Genomic DNA, 25,690 nt, shown 5'->3' with positions numbered 1-25,690 from the left:
ACACTGAATGAATATTTATGTTTTCTCAGTGCATGAATCCATTTTGATTGAAATTGGTCTTCACATGGCACATTTATTAAGAGAACAACCTATTAGTTTGGTTCACACATTGAACTCGTCCTTCAGGTTGAAGAGTTTGCATCCAATGTCAGGCAGTGGCTTACATTTCAGTAAATTACTAAGCCTCTCATGTGTCCTCTGAATAAATACAACGTGAGTCAGGCAGTCTGCTCAGAGTAAGCGGTGATAGTCCTGGGTGCCTCAGCGATGGTGTCACTTCAGGAGAGTACTTAAATTTGTCTCCTTCACACGGACTGGTTCAATAAATTCTCTGCGACACTCCTTGGGAGAAAATCATTCAGCAAGGACCTGGGAAAACAGACGGGAAGAGTCTGGGGGGAGTGGGGTGGGTTGAAAATGAAAACAAAATCAATTGCAAACTTTTGCAAAATTGGTATGGATCTGATAACAGGACGGCCAGCCTTACCCAGCCTGCCAAGTGGTTTTTCCATATGATTGCCTCTCTTTTTCCATTCTCATTCCAGCTCCTACCTCACCCTTTCTCTTTTCCTCATCTGCCTATCACCTTCCTCTGGTGTCGCTCCTTATTCTTTCCTTTCTTCTTTTATTTATTAATCTATGTATGTATGCATGTATGTATCTATCTATCTATCTGTGTGGGCACGTGGCCAAGTGGTTAAGGCATTGGACTAGCGACCTGAAGGTCGTGAGTTCGAGCCCCAGCCGAGGCAGCGTGTTGTGTCCTTGAGCAAGGCACTTAATCACACATTGCTCTGCGATGACACCGGCGCCAAGCTGTATGGGTCCTAATGCCCTTCCCTTGGACAACATCAGTGTCGTGGAGAGGGGAGACTTGCAGCATGGGCAACTGCTGGTCTTCCATACAACCTTGCCCAGGCCTGTGCCCTGGAGAGTGAAGACTTTCCAGGTGCAGATCCATGGTCTCGCAAGGCTAACGGATGCCTTTAATCTATCTATCTATCTATCTATCTATCTATCTATCCATCTATGTATTTATCTACCTACCTATCAATCTATGTATCTATCTATTTATCTGATTATCTGTTTTTCTATCCATCTATCTATTTATTTATCTATCTCTTTATTTTGGTATTTATTTGTACCTATTTATCTAATTAATTAATTGATTTATTGATTGATTGAGGATTAAATAAGGGGATTGCTGGCCAACAATTTACAATGAGCAATTAATCCATTAACTGGTACATCTTTAGACTGTGGGAGGAAACTGGAGCACCTGGAGGAAACCCACGTGGTCACGGGAAGAACGTGCGGACTGCTTACGCAAGGGCAGGAAATGAACCCGGGTCGCTGGTATTGTAAAGCATTTGTGCTAACCACTATGCTACCGTGGTCCACTCCCCTCTCCTATCAGGCTCTTTCTCCTTCTGCCTTTTCTAGCTATCACCTCCCAGTTTCTTACTTCATCCCTTCCCCCAACCACCCACCTTTCCTCTCACCTGGCTTTCACCTATCACCTTCTAGCTTGTACTCCTTCCCCTTCCCCCATCATCTGAATTCTGGCTTCGTCCCCCTTTCTTCCTAGTCCTGGTGAAGTGTCTCGGCCCAAAACGTTGACTCTTTGTTCCTCCCCATGATGCTGCCTGACCCGCTGAGTCCTTCTAGCATTTTGTGTTACCTATCTTATCTATCCTGGACCCAACATATTAATGCAATTGCAAAGAAGGCAATGAGAATTCCTACATTTCGTTAGGAATTTGAGGAAATTTGGTACGTCACCAAAATCTCCAGCAAATTTTTGCAGATGTACAGTGGGGAGTGTTCTGACTGGTTGCATCACTGATATGGAGGGGCCACTGCACAGGATGGGAAAGATCGACAGAGGGTTATTAACTCAGCCAGTTCCATCAGGGGTGCTAGTCTCCCTGCCATCAAGGACCTTTTCAAAAGACAATGCCTCAATGAGGCAACACCCATTGTTGAGGACTCCCACCACCCAGGACATGCCTTCTTCTCATCAAAAACTCCATCGGCAGAGGGGAAGAAGATGTTCCAAAAATGTTGAGTGCATGTCTTCAGGCATTGAACCCATAGTCATAGTCATAGTCGTACTTTATTGATCCCAGGGGAAATTGGTTTTCGTTACAGTTGCACCATAAATAATAAATAGTAATAGAACCATAGATAGTTAAATAGTAATATGTAAATTATGCCAGTAAGTTATGAAATAAGTCCAGGACCAGCCTATTGGCTCAGGGTGTCTGACCCTCCAAGGGAGGAGTTGTAAAGTTTGATGGCCACAGGGAGGAATGACTTCCTATGACGCTCTGTGTTGCATCTCAGTGGAATGAGCCTCTGGCTGAATATACTCCTGTGCCCACCCAGTACATTATGTAGTGGATGGGAGACATTGTCCAAGATGGCATGCAACTTAGACAGCATCCTCTTTTCAGACACCACCGCGAGAGAGTCCAGTTCCATGCCCACAACATCACTGACCTTACGAATGAGTTTGTTGATTCTGTTGGTGTCTGCTACCCTCAGCCTGCTGCCCCAGCACACAACAGCAAACATGATAGCACTGGCCACCACAGACTCGTAGAACATCCTCAGCATCGTCCGGCAGATGTTAAAGGACCTCAGTCTCCTCAGGAAGTAGAGACGGCTCTGACCCTTCTTGTAGACAGCCTCAGTGTTCTTTGACCAGTCCAGTTTATTGTCAATTCGTATCCCCAGGTATTTGTAATCCTCCACCATGTCCACCCTGACCCCCTGGATGGAAACAGGGGTCACCGGTACCTTAGCTCTCCTCAGGTCTACCACCAGCTCCTTAGTCTTTTTCACATTAAGCTGCAGATAATTCTGCTCACACCATGTGACAAAGTTTCCTACCGTAGCCCTGTACTCAGCCTCATCTCCCTTGCTGATGCATCCAACTATGGCAGAGTCATCAGAAAACTTCTGAAGATGACAAGCCTCATGGACATTGAACCCATGAACACTTCCTCACTATCTACTTTTGCATTCCTTATTTAATTTTAATATATTTCTTATTATAATTTACAGTGTATTCTCTGTATTGCGCTGTACTGTTGCCACAAAACCACAATTTTCATGAAATGCATCAGTGCTAATAAACCTGATTCTAATGTAACTTGAGTTTTTGGGAAAGTTTGAATAGGTTTGGACTTTATTCCCTGGAGCGTAGGAGAATGAGGGGAGATTTAAAGAGGTATTCAAAATATTATGAGGGTATAGATAGTGTAAATGCAAGCAGGCTTTTTCCACTGTGGTTCGGTGTGACTAGAACTAGAGTTTATCGGTTAAGGGTGAAAGGTGAAATATTTATGAGGAACCTGCCGAAGGGTCTCAGCTCGAAATGTCGACTGTACTCTTTTCCATTGATGCCGCCTGGACTGCTCAGTTCCTCCAGTATTTTGTGTGTGTTGCTTGCTATATTGTCTGGTGGCACCACTGTTTCGTATACAGAAACACCAATGCTCTTGAGCAGAAAATCCTACAAAAAGTAGCAGATACAGCCCAGTCCATTACGGGTAAAGCTCCCCACCGTTGAGCACCTCTACACGAAGCATTGTCACATGACAACAGCAGCCGTCCCCAGGGACTGCCCAATACCCAGGTCGTGCTGCCATCAGGAAGAAGGTACAGGAGCCTCAGGACTCACACCACCAGGTTCAGGAACAGCTACTACCCCTCAACCATCAGACTCTTGAACCAAAGGGGATAACTTCACTCAACTTCACTTGCCCCATCATTGAAATGTTCCCATAACCCATGGACTCATTTTCAAGGACTCTTCATCTCATGTTCTTGATATTTATTGCTTATTGATTTATTATTATTATTATTATTATTTTTTTTTGTAGTTGCACAGGTTGTTGTCTTTTGCACACTGGTTAGACACCCAAGTTGGTGCAGTCTTTCAATATGCTTATTATTCTATTATGGATTATTGAATATACCTGCAAGAAAATGAATCTCAGGGTTGTACATGATGAGAAATATGTACTTGGCAATAAACTTACTTTGAATTTTTGAATTTGGAATGTCCTCTCTCAGAGAATGGTGCAGGTTTGGAACAAGTGCCAGTGGAAGTGGTGGATTCCAGTTTGATTGCAACATTTAAGAGACATTTGGATATGTACATGGATGGGAAGGGTATGGAGGATTATGATCCAAGTGCGGGTCGATGGAACTAGGCAGAATGACAGTTCGGCATAGGCTAGATGGGCTGAAGGGCCTGTTCCTGTTCTGTAATGCTCTGTGATTCTAAAGGCTTTGAAACACTCAGCACTGCACCAGAACTTGTTTAAGACCTGACTCTGAGCTTGAACTGCAACTTTTATTATTCAGAGGTAAGAGCTCTGCCCACTAGCTCACAGTGGAAACGCAAGCCCCCGAACTGTTAATTTGTGCGATCTCTCCATTCCAGGATCCGTTCTCTGTATTGCACTGTAGCACTCCCTGGCTTTAGAATTCGGCTGGGATGCCCCTAGTTCTATTTCTTTTGTCGTTGCATTGAGTGATCTTTGCTGCTGCTGAACACGGAATTCAGCTGTTGCACACTTCTGTGCCAGAGGCAGATCCCATGCATTGGCTGACTCTTTTGTACTCAGCAGCTGACACTTGCCTGTTGCTGTCTGTCCTGCCGCCTCACGCTGGGATTCTAGCATTCTCCCGCATGGGGGGTGAGGGAGTGGGAGTGACCTCTGAGAGGACAGATAAAGTTTGTGCAACATGAAGAACTCCAGGCATCACTGTGTTGGGATCTGCCTTCCTTAGGTACATTGTGCTTGTTCCCAGTGGTGACCTGACTCCTTCACCAACGTTTACGTTCACCACCCCCCCGCCTGAGTTTTAATGATCTCTGTTGTGAACCAGAACAAAAACGCAGGCACTCAGAGAGACACAGATCACCCGAGCACAGAAACAGGCCTTTTGGCCCGTCTAGTCCATGCTCAACTATTATTCTGCCTATTCCTATCGATCCACATCTGGACAATAGCTCTCCATTGCTCTACCATCCATGTACCTACCCAAATTTCCCTTAAAAATTGAAATGAAACCCTCATTAAGGAACTCCTTCCCCCCCACCCAGGACATGCCCTCTTCTCACTGTTACCATCATGGAGGAGGTACAGAAGCCTGAAGGCACACACTCAACAATTCAGCAGCAGCCTCTTCCCCTCTGCCATCCAATTTCTGACTGGACATTGAACTCATGAACTCTACATCACTATATTTTTGCACTAATTTACCCTATTTATATGCATCATAATCTTGCATGCCCTCTATCAACTCTTCCCTCATTCTGCTACACACCAGGGAATCGAGTCGTAGCCTACTCAACTTTTCTCTATAATGCAGTTCCTCAAGTCCTGGCAGCATCCTAATAGACCATTTGTACACTCTTTCAATCTTTTTGATGTCTTTCCTGTAGGTCAGTGACCAGAACTGTCCACAATTCTCCAAATAAGGCCTTACACAACTTCAATATCTCCTGCTCACTAGAACCTTCCTGCGCTTGAAGCTAAGAAATTTCAATTTTTCTGGATTGAATTGACATTATATTTAGTCCTCATTGTAAATTTATCTTGCTTGCTAAGCTTTCGACCTTGGGTTTGGCTTTTGCATGGCTTTCTGGATTTTGTGTCGGGAGAAAGTGACTAATTCTGATGCCCTCTTCTCGTCACTACCATCAGGCAGGAGGGAGGGAACGTCGACTCAGAGGCCTGCGTAGGGCATTTTCGTGCCTTACAAGGCGTAGGTTGGAAGTCTGTGTGGGGACCCACTCCTCGCATAGACACTAGAGCAATGTGTGATTAAGTACCTTGCTCAAGGGCACGAACACGCTGCCACAGCTGAAGCTCGAACTAGCAACCTTGAGGTAACTAGGTGAATGCCTTAACCATTTGGCCACGTGCCCAACACGACCGGATGAGGTACAGAAACCTTAGGTCCCACGCCACCAGGTTCAGGAACAGCGATTACCCGACAACCATCAGGCTCCTGAACCAGAGTGAATAACTTCACTCACCTCAACTCTGAACAGATTCTACAACCTACAGACGTTCTTTCAAGAATTCTTTACAACACATGTTCTCAGTATTATTTTTGTTTGAACAATTTGATTCTTCTTCACCATGGTTGTTTTTTTTTACCTATTCATTTACGAGATGTGGGTATCACCAGCTAAGCCAGCATCTATTGCCCATCCCTAATTGCCCTTGAGAAGGTGGTGATGAATTGCCTTCCTGAACTGCTGCAGTCCCGGAGGTGTAGGTACACCCACAGTACTGTTAGGGAGGGAATGCCATGAAGAATGCCGATATGTTTCCAAGTCAGGATGGTGAGGGGGACTTCCAAGTGGTGGTGTTCCCAGGTATCTGCTGTTCTTGTCCTTCCAGATGGTAGTGGTTGTGGGTCTGGAAGAAACTGCCTTAGGAGCTTTGGTCAATCTTTTTCTGTTTTCTTCTAAATGCCTACAAGAAAATGAATCTCAAGATAGCATACAGTAATATACATTCAGGGGCCATTTTATTAGGTTGTCCTGTATACTCACGGCTGCACACGCGTGATTATTTGAGTTATTGCTGCCTCACTGTCAATTTGAACCTGTCAGGCCATTCTCGGGGAGGAGGTACAGGAGCCTGAAGACACATACACAAAGGTTCAGGAACAGCTTCTTCCCCTCAGCCGCCAAACTCCTGAATGGACCATGAACTCTACCTCACGACTTTTTTATTTCTATTTTTGCACTACTTACTTAATTTAACTATTTAATGTATAGATATACATCTCTGTAATTCTCCTTTTTTTCTGTTGTGTATTGCATTGTACTGCTGCCACAAGGACAACAGATTTCACGACACCTGGCAGTGATATTAAACCTGATTCTGATTCTACTGATTCTACTGAGCCCAGAAGTATCAGATTTTCATGAATGGAGTGCAACAATACACAGCAGTGGAGGAATTTGTACCCCAGTATCTATTTATTAGATTAGATTAGATTAGATTATGAGGACACGCAGTCCTCTTTTATTGTCATTTAGTAATGCATGCATTAAGAAATGATACAATATTCCTCTGGTGTGATATCACAAAAACACAGGACAGACCAAGACTGAAAAACTGACAAAAACCACATAATTATAACATATAGTTACGACAGTGCAAGAATACCATAACTTGATGAAGAACAGGCCATGGGCACAGTAAAAAAGTTCAAAGTCTCTCGAATGTCCCACATCTCACGCAGACGGGAGAAGGAAGAAAACTCTCCCTGCCATGCCTGACCACAGTCCGACTCAGAGTCATCCGAAAACTTCGAGCCTCCGATCAGCCCTCCGACACCGAGTACCGAGTACCATCTCTATCCGGATGATTCCACCTCAGCCTCGGTTGCCAGCAGCAGGCAAAGCTGGGGATTTTGGGGCCTTCCCTCCGGAAGATTCTCAATCTCCCAGTAACAGCGGCAGCGAACTGGCGTTTCAGAAATTTCTCCAGATGTTCCTCTGTGCCTTCTCACATCTGTCAACATCAAATCAGAATTATCCACGGCCCCTATTTAACAGATATGATATTATTTCACCGGAGAGCTGAACACGCTGCATTGCGCTGCTATCTTCTCCTCCTGCCAAGTTGTATTCAATAAAACATAAAAGTTCATCGAACAAACTGTTACAGCCATATTTCAACAGGAAATTTTTCAAAGTCATTGCGATGGAAACTCCAGTGCATTGGAATGCAAGAGCCTACAAAGCTTGCTGGACTCAGATAATTCCATCACAGATGTAGACCTCCTCATTATCATGAAGGACCAACCAAGCCACGCTTTCTTCTCAATGCTGCCATCAGGAGGTACAGGATCCCGAAACCCCACACCTCAAGGATCAAAGACAGCTTCTTCCCCACTACGATCAGGTTCTTGAACTGACTTGGAAAAGCTCTAGCCATTGGCTTATTTTTTTCTTTTTTCTCCCATCTTGCACTCAAATCACTATGTTTATATTGTTCTGAGTGTGACTTAAATAATTATAAGGGGTGGAGATACATCTCTACCAAAGGAGGTGTAAGGCGCTCCTTCCCTCCACTTCCCTATCCTGAAGTTTGATCTAACTGACTTTGACCGGGAAATGGTTGTTGGTGCCAGACAGGATGGTTTGAGTATATTAGAAACTGCTGCTCTCCTGGGGTTTTTATGCACAACATCCAGTGAGCGGCAGTTCTGTGGGAGAAAATGCCTTGTTCATGGGAAAGGGCAGAGGAGAATGGCCAGACAGGTTCAACTTGACAATGAGGCAGCAATAGCTCAAATAATCACGCGTGTGCAGCCGTGAGCATACAGGAACAACCTAATAAAGTGGCCCCTGAACGTATGTTATTGTATGCTATCTTGAGGTTCATTTTCTTGTAGGCATTTAGTGGAAAACGGAAAAAGATTGACCAAAGTTCCTAAGGCAGTTTCTGATGGTAGCAAAGAGAACAGGGCATGACCTGGGTGATGAGGGTCCTTCATGATGGATGCCATCTTTTTGAGGCTTCACACCTTGAAGATGTCCTGGATACTACAGAGGCTAGTGCCCATGATGGAACTGATTAAGTTTACAACTCTCTGCAGCTTATTTTGATCCTGTGCAGTAGCCCCCCACCCCAAAATACCAGACGGTGATGCAGCCAGTTAGAATACTCTCCATACTGCATCTGCAGAAATTTGCAAGAGTCTGTGGTGACATACCAAATCTCCTAAAACTCCAAAAGAAATGTAGCCGCTGTCATGCCTTCGTTATAGCTGCATCGATATGTTGCATCCGGGTTAGATTCTCAGAGATATTGACACCCAGGAATACGAAATTGCTCACTACCTCCGCTTCTGATACAACGGAGAACCCAGCTTTCAGAACTTCTTAAGTCAACATTTCTGTGGACGGGATCCAATGTTCTCAACAGATTGATAATATTCCTCCTGGGACAAAGGAATCCTCAGTTATCCCAAATATTTATTTTCAATTTACTTACAGAATGTGCACATCATTTATTTACAGAATGTGCACCCCTAGGCTGAAGAGGTCTTTGGGAGTGGGTGGGAGGTCAGTGAATGGGGTTCAGAGGGAAATGGATCAGCCATGTTCTGAGCCTAATTCCACTCCAATGATCTTATGGTCTAATAAGGAGATCTTGCCCGATAGGCAGTAGCAAACCAGATATGGCCATCCATGTTCCTCATTATTACTATTACTGGCTGCTCACTCATTCCTGATATCCCCAGCTGGCATAGTGGGATTTGAATTTACGTCAGCCACCCAGAACTTTGGCTGTAGTCCCATAACTTAACAACTATGCTACCACGCTCCGTGATTGCCAGAGTGATTCGCTGATGTTCAAGGACAGCTACGTCCCTTCAACCATTCGCTTCTTGAACCAGCCTGGGCTCCATATCCAAGGAAGGATCTGCTGGCATTGGAGAAGGCCCAGAGGAGGTTTACAAGGATGATCTTGGGAATGGGCCAAGTTATAAGGAAAGATTGAATAGGTTAGGACTTTATTCCTTGGAATGTAGAAGATTGAGAGGAGATTTGATAGGGGTACACAAAATGAGGGGTATAGATAGGGTAAATGCAAGCAGGCTTTTTCCACTGATGTTGGGTGGGACTGCAACTGAAGGTCATAGGTTAAGGGTGAAAGGTGAAAAGTTTAAGGGGAGCATGAGGGGAACATCTTCCCTCATAGGTTGGTGAGAGTGTGGAATGAGTTGCCAGCACAAGTGGTGCATGCGAGCCTGATTTCAATATTTAAGAGAAGTGTGGATAGGTACATGGATGGTGGGAGTATGGAGGGCTATGGTCCCAGTGCAGGTCGAAGGGAGTAGGCAGTTTAAATTATTCAGCACCGAGTAGATGGACTGAAGGGCCTGTTTCTGTTTTGTACTTTTCCATGACTCTATGAGTCTATGAAAGGGTTAACGTATGAGGAGTGTTCAATGCCTCTGGGCCTGCACTCGTTGAAGTTTAAAAGAATGCGGGGGTGGAATCTCACTGACACGTACTGAACATTGAAGGGTCTACTTAGAGTGGACGTGAAGAGAATGTTTCCGATAGTGGGAGAGTCCAGGAACTGAGAGCACAGCCTCAGAATAGAAGGTCAACCCTCTCGAACAGAGATGAGGAGGAAATTCTTCGGCCAGAAGGTGGTGAGTCTGTGGAATTCAATGCCACAGATGGCTGTGGAGGCCAAGTCTTTGGGTATAATTAAAACAGAGATTGATAGGTTCTTGATGAGTCAGGGCGTCAAATGCTATAGGGAGGAAGCAGGAGGGCAGGGCTGGGAGGGAAAATAAATCAGCTGTGATCAAGTGGCAGAGCATAATCAACATGCCAAATGACCTCATTCTCTTCTATCTTATACGTTTACCTTGACCACTGGTGAGACCACACCCAGAATATTGTGTACAGTTTTGGTCTCCAAATTTGAGGAAGGACATTCTTGCTATTGAGGGAGTGCAGCGTAGGTTCACGAGGTTAATTCCTGGGATGGAGGGACTGTCATATGTTGAAAGATTGGAGCGACAGGGATTGTATACACTGGAATTTTGAAGGATGAGAGGGGATCTGATTGAAACATATAAGATTATTAAGGGATTGGACACGCTAGAGGCAGGAAACATGTTCCCGATGTTGGGGGAATCCAGAACCAGAGGCCACAGTTTAAGAATAAGGGGTAGACAATTTAGAACGGAGTTGAGGAAAAACTTTTTCACACAGTGGGTTGTGGATCTGTGGAATACTCTGCCTCAGAAGGCAGTGGAGGCCAATTCTCTGGATTCTTTCAAAAAAGAGTTAGATAGAGCTCTTAAAGATAGCGGAGTGAAGGGATATGGGGATAAGGCAGGAAAGGGGTACTGATTGTGGATGATCAGCCATGATCACAGTGAATGGTGGTGCTGGCTCAAAGGGCTGAATGGCCTACTCTTGCACCTATTGTCTATTGACCACTTTACACTGCAATGGAGTGGAAATTCTGTTTACTCTTTGTCCTTTGGGATAACTTTACTCAACTCTACTTGTCCCATCTTTGAAATGTCCCCACAACCAATGGACTCACTTCAAGGACTCTTCATCTCATGTTCTCGATATGTATTTCTTATTTAATATTATTATTGCTCTCCTTTTGTATTTGCACGGTTTATTGTCTCCTGCACTCTGATTGCACGCCCAGGCTGGTGTGGCCTTGCATTGATTCCATTATGGTTATTATTCTATCAATTTATTGAGTATGTCTGCAAGAAAATGAATCTCAGGGTTGTAGACATTTGTTAGTCTCGTGAGACCATGGATTTGCGCCTTGGAAGGTTTCCAGGGCGCAGGCGTGGGCGAGGTTGTATGGAAGACCGCAGTTGCCCATGCTGCAAGTCTCCCCTCTCCACGTCACCGATGTTGTCCAAGGGAAGGGCACTAGGGCCGATACAGCTTGGCACCGGTGTTGTCGCAGAGCAATGTGTGGTTAAGTGCCTTGCTCAAGGACGCAACACACTACCTCAGCTGAGGCTCGAATTAGCGACCCTCAGATCACTAGACTGATGCTTTAACCACTTGGCCACACGCCAACTTAGGGCTGTATATGGTGACATATATATACTTTGATAATAAAATTAATCTGAGCTTTGATCTTTGAACTTTGTTGGATAATTTTTGGTATTGGCATCGGTTTATTATTGTCACATAGAAACATAACAATCTACAGCATAATTACAGGCCCTTCAGTCCACAATGTTGTGCTGACCATGTAACCTACTCTAGAAACTGCCTAGAATTCCCATACCACATTGCCCTCTATTTTTCTAAGCTCCATATCTTTTAACAGTCTCTTAAAAGACCCTTTTGTATCTGCCTTTACCACCTTCGCTGACAGTGCATTCCATGCACCCACCTCTCTCTGTATGAAAAACTTACCCCTGACATCCCCCCTTATACCTACTTCCAAGCACCTTAAAACTATGCCCCCTCATGTTAGCCATTTCAGCCCTGGGAAAAAAGCCTCTGGCTATCCACATGATCAATGCCTCTCATCATCTTATACACCTCTATCAGGTCACCTGTCATCCTCCGTTGCTCCAAGGAGAAAAGGCCAAATTCACTCAACCTATTCTCATAAGGCACGCTCTCCAATCCAGGCACCATCCCTGTAAATCTCCTCTGCACTCTCTCTATAGTATCCACATCTTTTTTGTAGTGAGGTGACCAGAACTGAACGCAGTACTCATATGTACCTAGATACAGTGAAAAGATTGTTTTGAGTACTGCGCATTCAGGTCAAATCATTACTTACTAAAATAGGATAAGATAAAGCAGTAACAATGCAGAGTAAGGTGTTTCTCAGGTGAATATTGTATCTCTAACTCTATATGACTGAGATGCTGTTGTAAGTCAGCTTTTTGTTACACTTGTTCATGTATGTATTTGGGCATATGGCAATAACGTCGACTTTGAGGTCTTTTCACATCTACCACCTGGATGAAAGTGGTGGTGTTAAAGCCATCTGTTGACCATGAAGGAATTAAAATATGGAAGGAAACCTTGAGGTCAAATTGGTCAAGGTCAATGGAAGTGGATAAACCAGATGTCTTTGTTCTTGCCATATACTTGAAGGAATGGAAACTGCCATTTTGTGAAGCTGCTCTGTAACCTGAATTTTGTGAACTGTATTCTTGGTCAGGGACCCCCACCACCCAGCACATACTCTCTTCTCGTTGCTGCCAACAGGAAGAAGGTACAGGAGTCTTCAGACTCAGAGTACCAGGTTAGGAAACAGTTATTACTAACTGTTAATAATTAGTAATAATTATTAACAATCCGGCAGCAGCAAGCAAGAGGCAGGTGTTTGCCACTGAATACTCACTCGCCTCTGCGTTCAGCTTAGTGCTTCAGTCTTCCTCAAAGTTCAAAGGTCAAGATGGGAGAGCCCTTGATTTTCTCCCAGTGTATTCACTATCAAAGCTCGAAGTTGAACTTTGTTAGTGAATCCACTGGGAGAGTTCATGGACTCTCCCAGCTTTTAGCAGCCCAGCACGAGCTGAGGAATCTGCAGCTATTGGGAGATGAAGCCTGCAATAACAATTCTCAGTCAACATGCTAACTGCAAAAACATACTCCTTTCTGGCGGATATCAGGGAAACAAGCCAAACTGAGTATGTGGACAGTATTCTACACGGTCAGGTTTATCATACGTTACAGTCAGCTGCATAGCAGGCCAAAGAAAATAATGATCTTCCCATACATTGAGCGTCAGAGGATTACTATTAATTGAGTTGACAGATGAGGATAAGTGGCTGTCAGACACCAGTACTCAGTGAGTTACTGTAATGTCTGTAGTGACATGTTTAGCCTCTAAAAAGACTTTGACAACTAAGAGTTGATAAATTTTAACCTGGGTGGCAAGAATGAAAATGGCATGCTTTGCTGTGGTTGCTATTCCTGTTTTCTTGTGTTCTGTGTCCTGCTGAGCATCATGGGCATTTGATGCCACGATATAGTTGCTGGCTGCCCCCGGCACATCCTTAACGCAATGACGCATTCCACTGTAACACACACAAAATGCTGGAGGAACTCAGCTTGTCAGGCAGCATCTACGGAGAGGAACAAAGAGCCAACTTTTTGGGCTGAGACACTTCATCAGGACTCAGCATTTCACCGTATATTTTCATAGACATTCATTGAAATCTACAGCACATTACAGGCCCTTCGGCCCACAATGTTGTGCTGACCATGTAACCTACTCTAGAAACTGTCTAGAATTTCCCTAGTGCATAGCCCTCTATTTTTCTAAGCTCCATGTACCTACCTAAGAGGCTATTAAAAGACCCTATTGTATCCACCTCCACAAACGTCACCGGCAGTACATTCCCATGCACCGACCACTGTCTGTGTGAAAAACTTACCCTGACATCCCCTCTGTACCCACTTCCAAGCACCTTAAAACTATGCCCCCTCATGTTAGCCATTTCAGCCCTGGGGAAAAGCCTCTGGCTATCCACACGATCAATGCCTCTCATCATCTTAAACACCTCTATCAGGTCACCTCTCATCCTCCATCGCTCCAAGGAGAAAAGGTCGAGTTCACTCAACCTGTTCTCACAAGGCACACTCTCCAATCCGGGCAACATCCTTGTAAATCTCCTCTTCACTCTTTCTATAGAACCCACATCCTTCCTGTGGTGTGGTGACCTTAAATGAACACAGTAATCCAAGTGGGTCTGACCAAGGTCTTACACAGCTGTAACATTACCTCACGGCTCTTGAACTCAGTCCCATGGTTGATGAAGGCCAACACACCATATGTCTTCTTAACAACACTGTCAACCTGCACAGCAGCTTTGAGTGTCCTGTGGACATGGACCCCAAGATCTCTCTGATCCTCCACACTGCCAAGAGTCTTACCTTTAATACTATAATCTATCTGCAAATTTGACCTACCAAAATGAACCACTTCACACTTACCTTGGTTGATGTACAGTACTGTGCAAACGTTTTAGGCATATACGTATAGCTAGGGTGCCTAAGACTTTTGCACAGTACTCTAGTCATTTTATGTATTGCACTGTACTGCTGCCGCAAAATAACAACAAATTTCATGACATTTGTGTGTGATGATAAACCTGATTCTGATATGGGTCTCTATTGAAGAGTAGGAAGAGGGAAGGGAGAGAGGAATCATGTTTGGGAGAAGGGTAAGGGAGAGGGGAGTGAGTGGGAAACACCAGAGAGACATTCTGTAATGATCAATAAGCCGATTGTTTAGAATCCAATGACCTTGCCTGGTGACTCAGGGCTGGGTGTGTCTGTACCCACGCCACCCAGCTCCCCCACCCCGGCACTCCTTTGCCACCTGTCCCACACCCCTCCCGCGGCACTCCACCCTCGCCATTCCCAACATCCTTTGCTCCCGCCAGATTTACAATCTCGCTCTCCGCTCCACGTTGACAAATACATCATTGCACAAAAGTTTTAGGCGCCCTAGCTACACAGTCTCTAAGACTTTTGCACAGTACTGTACATGAGATAAGTAAGTCTAAATCTGCTAGGGAAACTGTGGCATGCCAGGGGAGTCTGGTCTCTGAGTTTGTGAAATAAAATCAAAGTCAGCAGTTCGAGCCAAGACGAGCCCTGGACTCAGAACTTAAAGCAGAACCGATCCCCACGCAGAGGGAAAACAAGAAGTCAGCATTTCCTGTGCAGAAGAACTTTGATTTATTCTTTACAAATACTGTTGAGGTCAACAGATTCACAGTGGCTTGTTGTCCTCAAACTTCACAACTAGCTGACATGGCTTTAGACCACAAGACCATGAGATACTGGAGCAGAGTTAGGCCCACTTGGCCCATCGAGTCTGCTCTGCTGTTTCATCGCGGCTGATCCATTTCTCCTCTCAGCCCCAGTCTCCTGCCTTCTCCCCATATTTCTTCATGCCCTGACTAATCAAGAATCTATCAAACTCTGCTTTAAAGATACCCAGTGACCTGGGGTCCACACCCACCTGTGGCAACAAATTCCACAGATTCACCTGGCTGAAGTAATACTTCCTCATTGCCGTTCTAAATGGACGTTCCTCTATTCTGTGCCTGTGTCTTCTGGTCCTCCACTATAGGAAACATTCCCTCCACATCCACTCTATTTAGATTCAATTAGATTATTTAGATTTTGAGGACACGCAGTCCTCTTTTATTGTCATTTAGTAATGCATGCATTAAGAAATGATACAATTTGTTCCTCCAGAATGATATCACAGAAACACAAGACAAACCAAGACTAAAAAAAACTGACAAAAACCACATAATTATAACATATAGTTACAACAGTGCAAAGCAATACCGTATTTTGATAGAAGAACAGACCATGGGCACAGTAAAAGAAGTCTCAGAGTCTCTCGAAAGTCCCATCATCTTACGCAGACGGTTGAAGGAAGAAAACTCTTCCTGCCATGAGCTTCCAGCGCTGCAAACTTGCCGATGCAGCACCCTGGAAGCACCCGACCACAGACCGACTCTGAGTCCGTCTGAAAACTTTGAGCCTCCGACCAGCTCTCCGACACCGAGCACCGAGCACCACCTCTGCCGAGTGCTTCGACCCCGGCCCCGACAAATGGTAATAGGCAAAGCCGAGGATTTGGGGCCTTCCCCTCTGGAGATTCTCGATCGCACAGTAGCAGCGGCAGTGAAGCAGGCATTTCAGAATTTCCTCCAGATGTTCCTCCGTGCTTCTCACAGCTGTCTCCATCAAATCAGGATTGTGCACGGCATCCTACTTACAAATATGATATCAATTCAGAGCGGCCGCGCGCTGTGTCGCGCTGCCATCTTCTCCTCCCCTCTATCGAGGCCTTTCAACAGTTGATAGATTTCAATGAGGTCCCCCTTCATTCTTCTGAAATCCAGTGAGCCTTCCAGCCACTTCACTTTCTTCTCCCTTACCCTCCCATGCTCCCTGTCAAAAAAGGCTGTAACCTTGTTCTGCAATACATCCTTGAGATCTGTCACCAACCACGGAAGCCGTTCAAAGGGAAATGTGAAACCCATCCGGCACAGAAACAAACCTAGCAAATCGCGCCACCCGGCAGCAAGAAAGAATGGCCAAATGGTCATCAAACCTCCCCCACCTCCAAGCGGCAAAAGATCATGCAATGGCAAGAAGAGCATCAACTCCTCCACGCAGAAAATCAAACCATGTGAACTGCAAGGACATCAAAACCCAATACACCCCCATTCAGCTGGAATGTCCATTATACCTAGAGCGCCACTAAGGCCACCCAAAGTCCACACTGATAAAGAGTCTCCTGCAGTTTGAGCTGGTATTTAAGATAGGAAGCTAATATCCCATATTATAATGTCCTCTTTAGTTGTCAGTGTAACGTTATCACAACACATGTGACCCCGGTTCAATTCCGGCTACTGCCTGTAAGGAGCTTGTAAAGTTCAAAGTTCAACGTATGTAAACATTATACAACCTTGAGGTTCATCTTCTTACAGGCAGTCACCAAACAAAGAAGCACAATAACACATACTCAATAGCTTTCATTTTGTTTTCTTGGTTTTGTGTCCCCACCGTCTGTGGGGAAGACCAATTTCATGATTATACACTACATACGTACTTTGATAATAAATGTATTTTAATCCTTTAATCTCCTCCCACATCCCAAAGGCATACAGGTTAGGGTTAGTGAGTTCTGGGCATGCTGTATTGGTGCTGGAAGCATGGACTTGCGGGCGGTCCCCAACTCATTCCTTGTCTCTCTTCTCTCCTTCTCTCTCCTCTACCTTTCTCTCTGTCCGTCTCTCTCTCTCTCTCTTTCCAACCCTCCTCTCTCTTCTCTTTCCCTTCTCTCCATTTCTCTCCCCTCCTCTCCCCTCCCTCCCATCTCTTTCCCCTCCCCTCTCATCCGCACACACTCTCTCTCTCTCTCACTTCTCAGACACGGTGCGATGGCACCAAATTGGTCTGTGGCCGAGTATCTCCCCGTTGAGGGTTACACAAGTCTGAGTTGGTATTTAGTTTTGAGCATTCCCCATCTGCACATCACAGATGCCACTGCCATGACATCACGCGTCTCTTCTTGGAGATGCACTCAGTACAGATCACAGGGACTGCAGGGGAGTTATTTGCAGCAACATCTAAAATTCACCCAGAGTCAGATGATCAGCCTCAGGATAGGACAGGCCCGGGTCACATTAACTTTGCCTCGTTGCTGACAAGCCTTGACTTCAATACACTAAATCAGAGCAGGTTCTGGTGCAAACTAAGAGGTGGTTGTGCCAAGGGCAAATGCCATGGATTCAAATCTTCTGGCCCACCAGGATCAAAAGAGTTCGAAGTACATTCATTATCGAGGAATGCATACCAAGCTCAACTCTAAGGTTCGTCCTCCTGCAGGCAGCCAGGGAACGAAGAAACACCGCGGAACCCGTTCAAGAAAACGTCAAGCATAATTTCATTTGGATGTGTGTGAGCGTGGAACGAGCTGCCAGCAGAGGTGGAGGATGCAAATTCTATTTCAACATTTAAGAGAAATTTGAAGAGGTAGATGGATGGGAGTCCCACGCTCTGAGTGATGGGATTAGGCAGATTAATAGTTCAGCACAAACTACATGGACTGATGGGCTTGTTTCTGTGCTGTAGGGTTCTACGACTCTATAGAACAGAGAGCATAGAACACAGAAACGTACGGGTCAGCACAGGCCCTTCGATTCATGATGTTGTTCCTACCAATATAAACATTCTCCACAATCCATCTAATCCTTCCTTCCTACACAGTTCATAACCCTCCATTTTTCTTGGTAACAGCACTAGTAGATGATCATTTTTAAACCGTAATTGAAGGTGGTGAAGGAGATATGGTGGAAAGGCATGCCTAAAAGTTAGTCGCAAATCCACCAAAATTTCATTTGAATGGCGCAACAGATAGGAAAGGCTGTTTGGCCACGTTTTTTTCTAGTACAATTAATCTTAAACTTGTTCAATTTTATTTAGAGTAAAATTTTACTCACATTAACAAGTCCTTCGGGCCCAATGAGCCTGCGCCGCCCAGTTATGTCCATGTAACCAATTAACTTACTGACCTGACAACAGGAATTCTGCAGATGCTGGAAATTCAAGCAACACACATCAAAGTTGCTGGTGAACGCAGCAGGCCAGGCAGCATCTCTAGGAAGAGGTGCAGTCGACGTTTCAGGCTGAGACCCTTCGTCAGGACTAACTGAAGGAAGAGCTAGTAAGAGATTTGAAAGTGGGAGGGAGAGGGGGAGATCCAAAATGATAGGAGAAGACAGGAGGGGGAGGGATGGAGCCAAGAGCTGGACAGGTGATTGGCAAAGGGGATATGAGAGGATCATGGGACAGGAGGCCCGGGGAGAAAGACAAGGAATGGGGGGAACCCAGAGGATGGGCAAGGGGTATAGTCAGAGGGACAGAGGGAGAAAAAGGAGAGAGAGAGAAAGAATATGTGTATTATATACACATGTATTATGATTCGTAAACCTAATCAACACTCACAACACGCTGGAGGAACTCAGCAGGTTGGGCAGCATCCGTGGAAACGAACAGTCAACGTTTCGGGCCGGAACCCTTCGTCAGGACCGTAGAGGGAAGGGGCAGAGGCCCTATAAAGAAGGTAGGGGAGGGTGGGGAGGAGAAGGCTGGTAGGTTCCAGGTGAAGGAGCCAGTAAGGGGAAAGATATAGGGGTGGGGGAGGGGAAGCAGGGAGGGAATAGGCAGGAAAGGTGAAGAAGGAATAGGGGAAAACACAATGGGTAGTAGAAGGAGGCGGAACCATGAGGGAGGTGATAGGCAGCTGGGGGCGGGGCAGAGTGAAACTGGGATAGGAGAAGGGAGGGGGAGGGAATTACCGGAAGGTGGAGAATTCAATGTTCATACCAAGGGGCTGGAGACTACCTAGACGGTATATGAGGTGTTATATATATGAGGTCCCTCCCTTCCATGGTTTCCATAGTCAGCATGGTTTCCTCGAGGGAAAATCTTGCCAGACAAATCTGTTGGAATTCTTTGGAGAAGTAACAAACAGCATAGACAAAGGAGAATCAGATGATGTAGTGAACTTGGATTTTCAGAAGGCCTTTAACAAAGTACCACATGAGAGGCTGCTTAATAATTACAGGAGAAATGCTAGCATGGATGAAGCAGTGGCTGATTGACAGAAGGCAAAGAGTGGAATAAAGGGAGCCTGTTCTGACTGGCTGCCGCTGACTAGTGATATTCCGCAGGGGTCTGGGTTGGGATTGATTCTTTTTACATTATATGTCAATGGCTTGGATGATGGGATTGATGGCTTTGCTGCAAAGTTTGCAGACGATATGAAGATAGCTGAAGGGGCAGGTAGTTTTGAGGAAGTGGAAAGGCTACATATTAGCAGAATGGGCAAAGAAATGGCAGATGGAATACAGTGTCACAAAGTGTATGCTCATGATCATTGGTAGACGAAATGAAAGAATTGACTATTTTCTAAATGAAGAGAAAATACAAAAAAAAACTGAGATTCAGGATTCTCTAAAGGTTAATTTGCAGGTTGAATTTCTGGTGAAGAAGGCAAATGCAATGCTAGCATTAATTTCATGAGGACTAGAACATAAAAACAAGGATGTAATGTTGAAGGTTTATAAAGCTCTGTTGAGGCCTCACTTGGAGTACTCTGAACAGGTTTGGGCCTCTTATCTTAGAAAGGATGTGCTGTAACCAGAGAGGGTTCAAAGGACATTCATGAATATGATTCAGAATCAGAATCAGATTCCAAGATTGAATGGCCTGCCATGTGAAGAGCGTCTGATGGCTCTGGGCCTGTATTCACTGGAATTCAGAAGAATGATGGGTGACCTCATTGAAGCCTGTCGAATGGTGAAAGGCCTCGATAGAGTGGATGTGGAGAGGATGTTTCCGATGGTGGGGAGAGTCTAAGACCAGAAGACACAGCCTCGGAACAGAGGGGTGTCCTTTTAGAATGAAGATGAGGAGGAATTTCTTTAGCCTGAGGATGGTGAATCTGTAGAATTCTTTGCCACAGGCAGCTGTGAAGGTCAAGTCTTTATGTACCTTTAAGGCAGAGGTTGATAGATTCTTGACTGGTCAGGGCATGAAGGGATACGGGGAAAATGCGGGATATTGGGGCTGAGAGGGGAATGGGGTCTGGAACAGACTCAATGGGCTAAATGGCCTAATTCTGCTCCTGTACCTTATGGCCTTCTGGTCATAGAGACATGGAGCACTATAGTACAGAAACAGCCCTGTCTGTGCTGAAATATTAATCTGCCTGGTTCCATTGACCTGCGCCTGGACCATACCCCTCCATACTCTCACCATACATGTACTTATCGAAACTTTCTTATGGCATTGAAATTGAACCTGCCTCCAGCATGTTTGCTGGCAGCTCGTTCCACACTTGTACCACCCTCTGAAAGAAGAGGCTTCCAGTCAGGATCCCCTTAAATATTTCACCTTTCAGCCTTAACCTTTACGTTCTAGTTTCATCCGACCTCTCTGGAGAAAGTACGCCTGCCATTTCCCTGTCTGTCATTCGTTCATTTTGTGCTGTGCCGTGTGACGTGGGTGATCTTGGTCTTTCCATGACCGTGATTGTTCGTGTGCAAATTTTTCTATAGCAGTGGTTTGCCATTGCCTTCTTCTGGGCAGAGTCTTTACAAGATGGGTGACCTTTCCCAGCCATTATTAATACTCTTCAGAGATTATCTGCCTGGCGTCAATGGTCACATAACCAGGCCTTGTGATATGGACCAGCAACTCATATGACCATCCATCACCTGCTCCCATGGCTTCATGTGACCCTGATTTGGCAGGGTGGGGATGTGGACTAAGCAGGTGCTACACCTTGCCCAAGGGTGACCTGCAGGCTAATGTATGAAAGGAGCGCCTTACACCTCCTTTGGTAGAGACACATCTGCACCCCTCATAATTTTATATCCCTCTGTGAGATCTCCCTTCATTCTCCAATGTCCAAGGAATAAAGCCATAACTTATTCAATGTTTTCCTATAGCTCGCATCCCAGCAACATTCTTGTAAATTTTCCCTGCACTCCTTCAACCTTTCCTGCAGATAGGCCACCCAAAGTGCACACAATGCTCCAAACTTGGCCTCGCCAATGTCTTGTACAACTTCAACATAACATTCGAACGCCTGTGCTCAATCCTCTGACCTATGAAGGCAAGGCAACAAGCATCCTTAAAACAGGCTGGTAGGTAGGTTAACTGGTTGTTGTAAATTGGCCCTGAAGGTAGGTGAGTGGTAGAATAGAGTGTGGAGGTGGGCGGTAGTTAATTTACATGTGGGACAAAGAAACTAATAGCTTAATGGGTGTTTGATGGACAACAAAGTAAATTTATTATCAAAGAATGTATATGTCACCATATAAAACCCTAGATTCGTTTTCTTGCAGCTATTCATGGCAGAATAAGGAAATACAATAGAATCAATGAAAAGCTATGCACAAAGATTGGTTCGTGAGCCTAACCATTGAAAGGTAATGACTATTCCTGAACCTGCTGATGGGTAGGTCCTAAGGTTTCCATGCCTCTTTCCTCAGGCAGCAGAGAGAAGAGAGCATAGTCTAGACTCGATGGGCTGAAAAGTTCATTTTTATGCTGGATGGCCTATGACTTAAACAGCTTGGTTAGAATTAAATTTTAAAATAAACATACTTTACCAAAAAACACACCAATCAATCAAAATCCAAGGCCTATTGGGCGTCAAAGTTCACATATCGCCTAAACGTGCTTCCATTGCAGTTTTATTGGACAGATTGAATAATTGGTTTAAGTCATTCCAAAATTTTTCAATCAATTCCAGATGCAAGCATACCAGGGCTAAGAATTTCAACATACTGAATTGCTTCCCACATTCTCCACTGTGTAGAATCAAACAATAATGCTCCTGATTTGCACATAAAGAACACTGTGATACATTATTTTCAAATATTTGCTATGTTAAGTCTAGCCAATCTTCAATCAAATTCCTGCCGGTGTTTGCAGTGGAGTTTTTAAGTCAGCTCACTTGTATAAAATATGGTTCTACTAAGTATTTTTTTGATATTGTTACTTGCTGAAGATCATTAAGTGACTTAGGAGCTAGTAGGATTTACAAATTGTCTTGGTTTATAATGCGGTTTAGAGAAATCTTGTTCCAAACTGAAGACCTCCCAGCGAAGTACATTTGTAATCTGTTTATTATTTTCACATGTACTGTGATACAGTGGAAAAATGTTACATGATACCCAGAGCGAGCAGTTCATTACATTGGCACATTGAGGAAAGGGCAACCGCAGAGTGCAGAATAAAGTGTTACAGTTACAGAGGGAATGCTGTCTTGGTAGTCAATAAGCTGTAAGGATTTAATGAGGTAGATTGTGACGTCAGGAGTTCATTAGTTACAGTTCTTCCCCTTCTTCCTCTCTGCAAAGCAGTTTTATCTATCTATTTATCTATCTAATCTATCTATCTACCTATCTATTTATCTATCTATCCATCTGTCTGTCCTAAATATCTATCATCTACTTATCTATCTATCCATCTATCTATCTATCCATCTATCTGTCTATCCATCTGTCTGTCTGTCCTATCTAACTATCTGTCTGTCTGTCTATCTACCTCTCAATTAATCTAGCTGTCTGTCTATCCATCTCTCTGTCTATCTACCTCTCTGTCTACCAATCTGTCTATCTACCTATCTATCGGTCTATCTATCTGCCTGTCTATCTATCTACCTATCTATTTATCTATCTATCTATCTATCTATCTATCCATCTGTCTGTCCAAAATATCTATCATCTACTTATCTATCTACCCATCCATCTATCTATCTATCCATCTACCTGTATATCCATCTGTCTGTCTGTCCTATCTATCTATCTGTCTGTCTGTCTGTCTATCTATCTATCTGTCTGTCTGTCCTATCTATCTGTCTGTCTGTCTGTCTGTCTGTCTATCTACCTCTCAATTAATCTAGCTGTCTGTCTATCCATCTCTCTGTCTATTTATCTCTCTGTCTACCTATCTGTCTATCTACCTATCTATTGATCTATCTATCAATCTATCTATCTGTCTAACAGTCTATCTATCTATCTATCTATCTTAGTAAGGCAGTTGACAAGGTCCCTCCTGGGAGGCTCATTCTGAAGATTAAGATGCATTATATCCGTGGCGAATTGGCCGTTTGCATTCAGAATTGGCTTGCCCATAGAAGACGGAAGATAGTGAATGAAGGGACTTAGTCTACCTGGAGGTCTGTAATTAGAGGTGTTCTGCAGGGATCTGCACTGGGACCTTCGTTGTTTGTGATGTGTATAAATGACCTGGACGAAAATGTAGATGGGTGGATTAGTAAGTTTGCGGATGATACAAAGTTTGGTGGTGTTGTGGATTGTGTAGAAGACTGGCAAGGTATAAGGGATGTAAGGCAGTTGTAGATATGGGTAGAGAAGTGGCAGATGGAGTTTAACCAGGCCAAATGGAGAGTGTTGCACCTTGGTGGGTCAAATGTGAAAAGAGAGTACATTGTTAGGGGCAAGATGCTTAATGATGTTGATGAGCAGAAGGAACTTGGGGTCCAAATTCATAGCTCCCTGTAAATGGCTACACAAGTTGATAGGGTGGTTAAGAGGACAAATAGAATGTTTGTTTTTATCAGTCGAGGCATTCAGTTCACAGGTCAGGAAATTATGTTGCAGCTTTATAAAACTGTATTTAGGTCATCTCTGGAGTACTGCATACAGTTCTGGTCGCCCCACTATAGGAAGGATGTTGAGGCTTTGGAGAGGGTGCAGAAGAGGTTTACCAGGATGCTGCCTGGCTTGGAGGGCATGTGCTATCATGAGAGACTGGACAAGCCTGGGCTGTTTTCTCTGAAGCCGCGGAGGCTGAGGGCAGACCTGATAGAGGTTTATAAGGTTATGAGAGGCACAGATAGAGTGGACAGAGAGTATCTGTTTCCCAGGGTTGAAATGTCTAATATGTTGTGCATTTAAGGTGAGAAGGGGTTAGCTCAAAGGAGATGTGAGGAGCAAGTTTTTTTTTACACAGAGAGTGGTGGGTGAGTGGAATATGCAGCCTGGGGTGACAGTAGAGGCAGATATGTTAGAGACTTTTAAGAGAGGTTTGGCCAGACACATGAATGTGAGGAAAATAAAAGGATTTGAACATTGTGTAGGATGCAGAGATCAGTTTAGTTAGCCATTTAATTACTAATTTACTTGGCTCAGCTCAACACTGTGGGCTGAAAGGTATTTTCCTGTGCTGTACTGGTCTATGTTCGATGCTCTTTCTGTCTATCTGTCTGTCTGCTTGCCTACCTGTTACGGTGATTTTGTAATGTCTTGCACTGTACTGCTGCCACAAAATAACAAAACTCAGGCACATATACTGTATATAGCTGGGGTGCTGAAGACTTTTGCACAGTACTGTAGTGATCTTATGTATTGCATTGTACTGCTGCTACAAGAAAAACAAATTTCATGACGTATGTGAGTGATGATAAACCTGATTCTGATATGGGTCGCTATTGCGGACTGAGAGTGGGAAGGGGAGAGGGAGAGGGGAATCATGGTTGGGAAAAGGGGAAGGGAGAGGGGAGGGAGTGGGAAGCACCAGAGGGACATTCTGTAATGATCAATAAGCCAGCTGTTTGGAATCAAATAACCTCGCCTGGTGACTCAGGGCTGGGTGGGTCTGCACCCACACCATCCCCGCCCTTGGCACTCCTTCTCTGCCACCTGTTCCACGCCCCTCCCAGCGACACCCCACCCTTACCATTCTCAACATCCTTTGCTCCCTCCAGATTCACAAACTCGCTCTCCGCTCCACGTTGACAGATACAGGCACATCTAGGGAGCTTGAGACGTTTTGCACGATACTTTATATCAGTGATTATAAACATGACTCTGATTCTGATTCTAATTTTATCATCCACGAGGACCGTGCTCGGAAAAAAAAGCTGTCCTTGAGCCTGGCGGTACGAGCTTTCAAGCATCTGTGTCCTCTACCCAGTGGAAAGGGAGTACCAGAATGATGTCAGTGGTGGGAGGTGTCTTTGATTATGTTGGCTGGTTTACTGTGACAGAAAGAAATATCGCCTCCTTTGAGGGGAGGCTAGTTTCTGTGAGG

At 44.6% G+C, this 25,690-nt stretch overlaps 1 long non-coding RNA gene across 1 annotated transcript; it reads right to left on the bottom strand.

Annotated features, from left to right (window-relative positions):
* Positions 1-61: 61 nt before the first annotated feature.
* Positions 62-25,424, bottom strand: LOC140190201 (uncharacterized). The gene is made up of 3 exons (XR_011883550.1): positions 25,337-25,424; positions 18,631-18,864; positions 62-392 (listed from the first exon to the last, which is right to left on the bottom strand). It is a non-coding gene; the product is annotated as an uncharacterized lncRNA (long non-coding RNA).
* Between the last annotated feature and the right edge of the window lie 266 nt (positions 25,425-25,690).

This window comes from Mobula birostris, chromosome 29 (genome assembly GCF_030028105.1).
Source record: "Mobula birostris isolate sMobBir1 chromosome 29, sMobBir1.hap1, whole genome shotgun sequence".
NCBI classification, from domain to species: domain Eukaryota; kingdom Metazoa; phylum Chordata; class Chondrichthyes; order Myliobatiformes; family Myliobatidae; genus Mobula; species Mobula birostris.
This window is presented reverse-complemented; position numbering and strand designations above follow the sequence as displayed.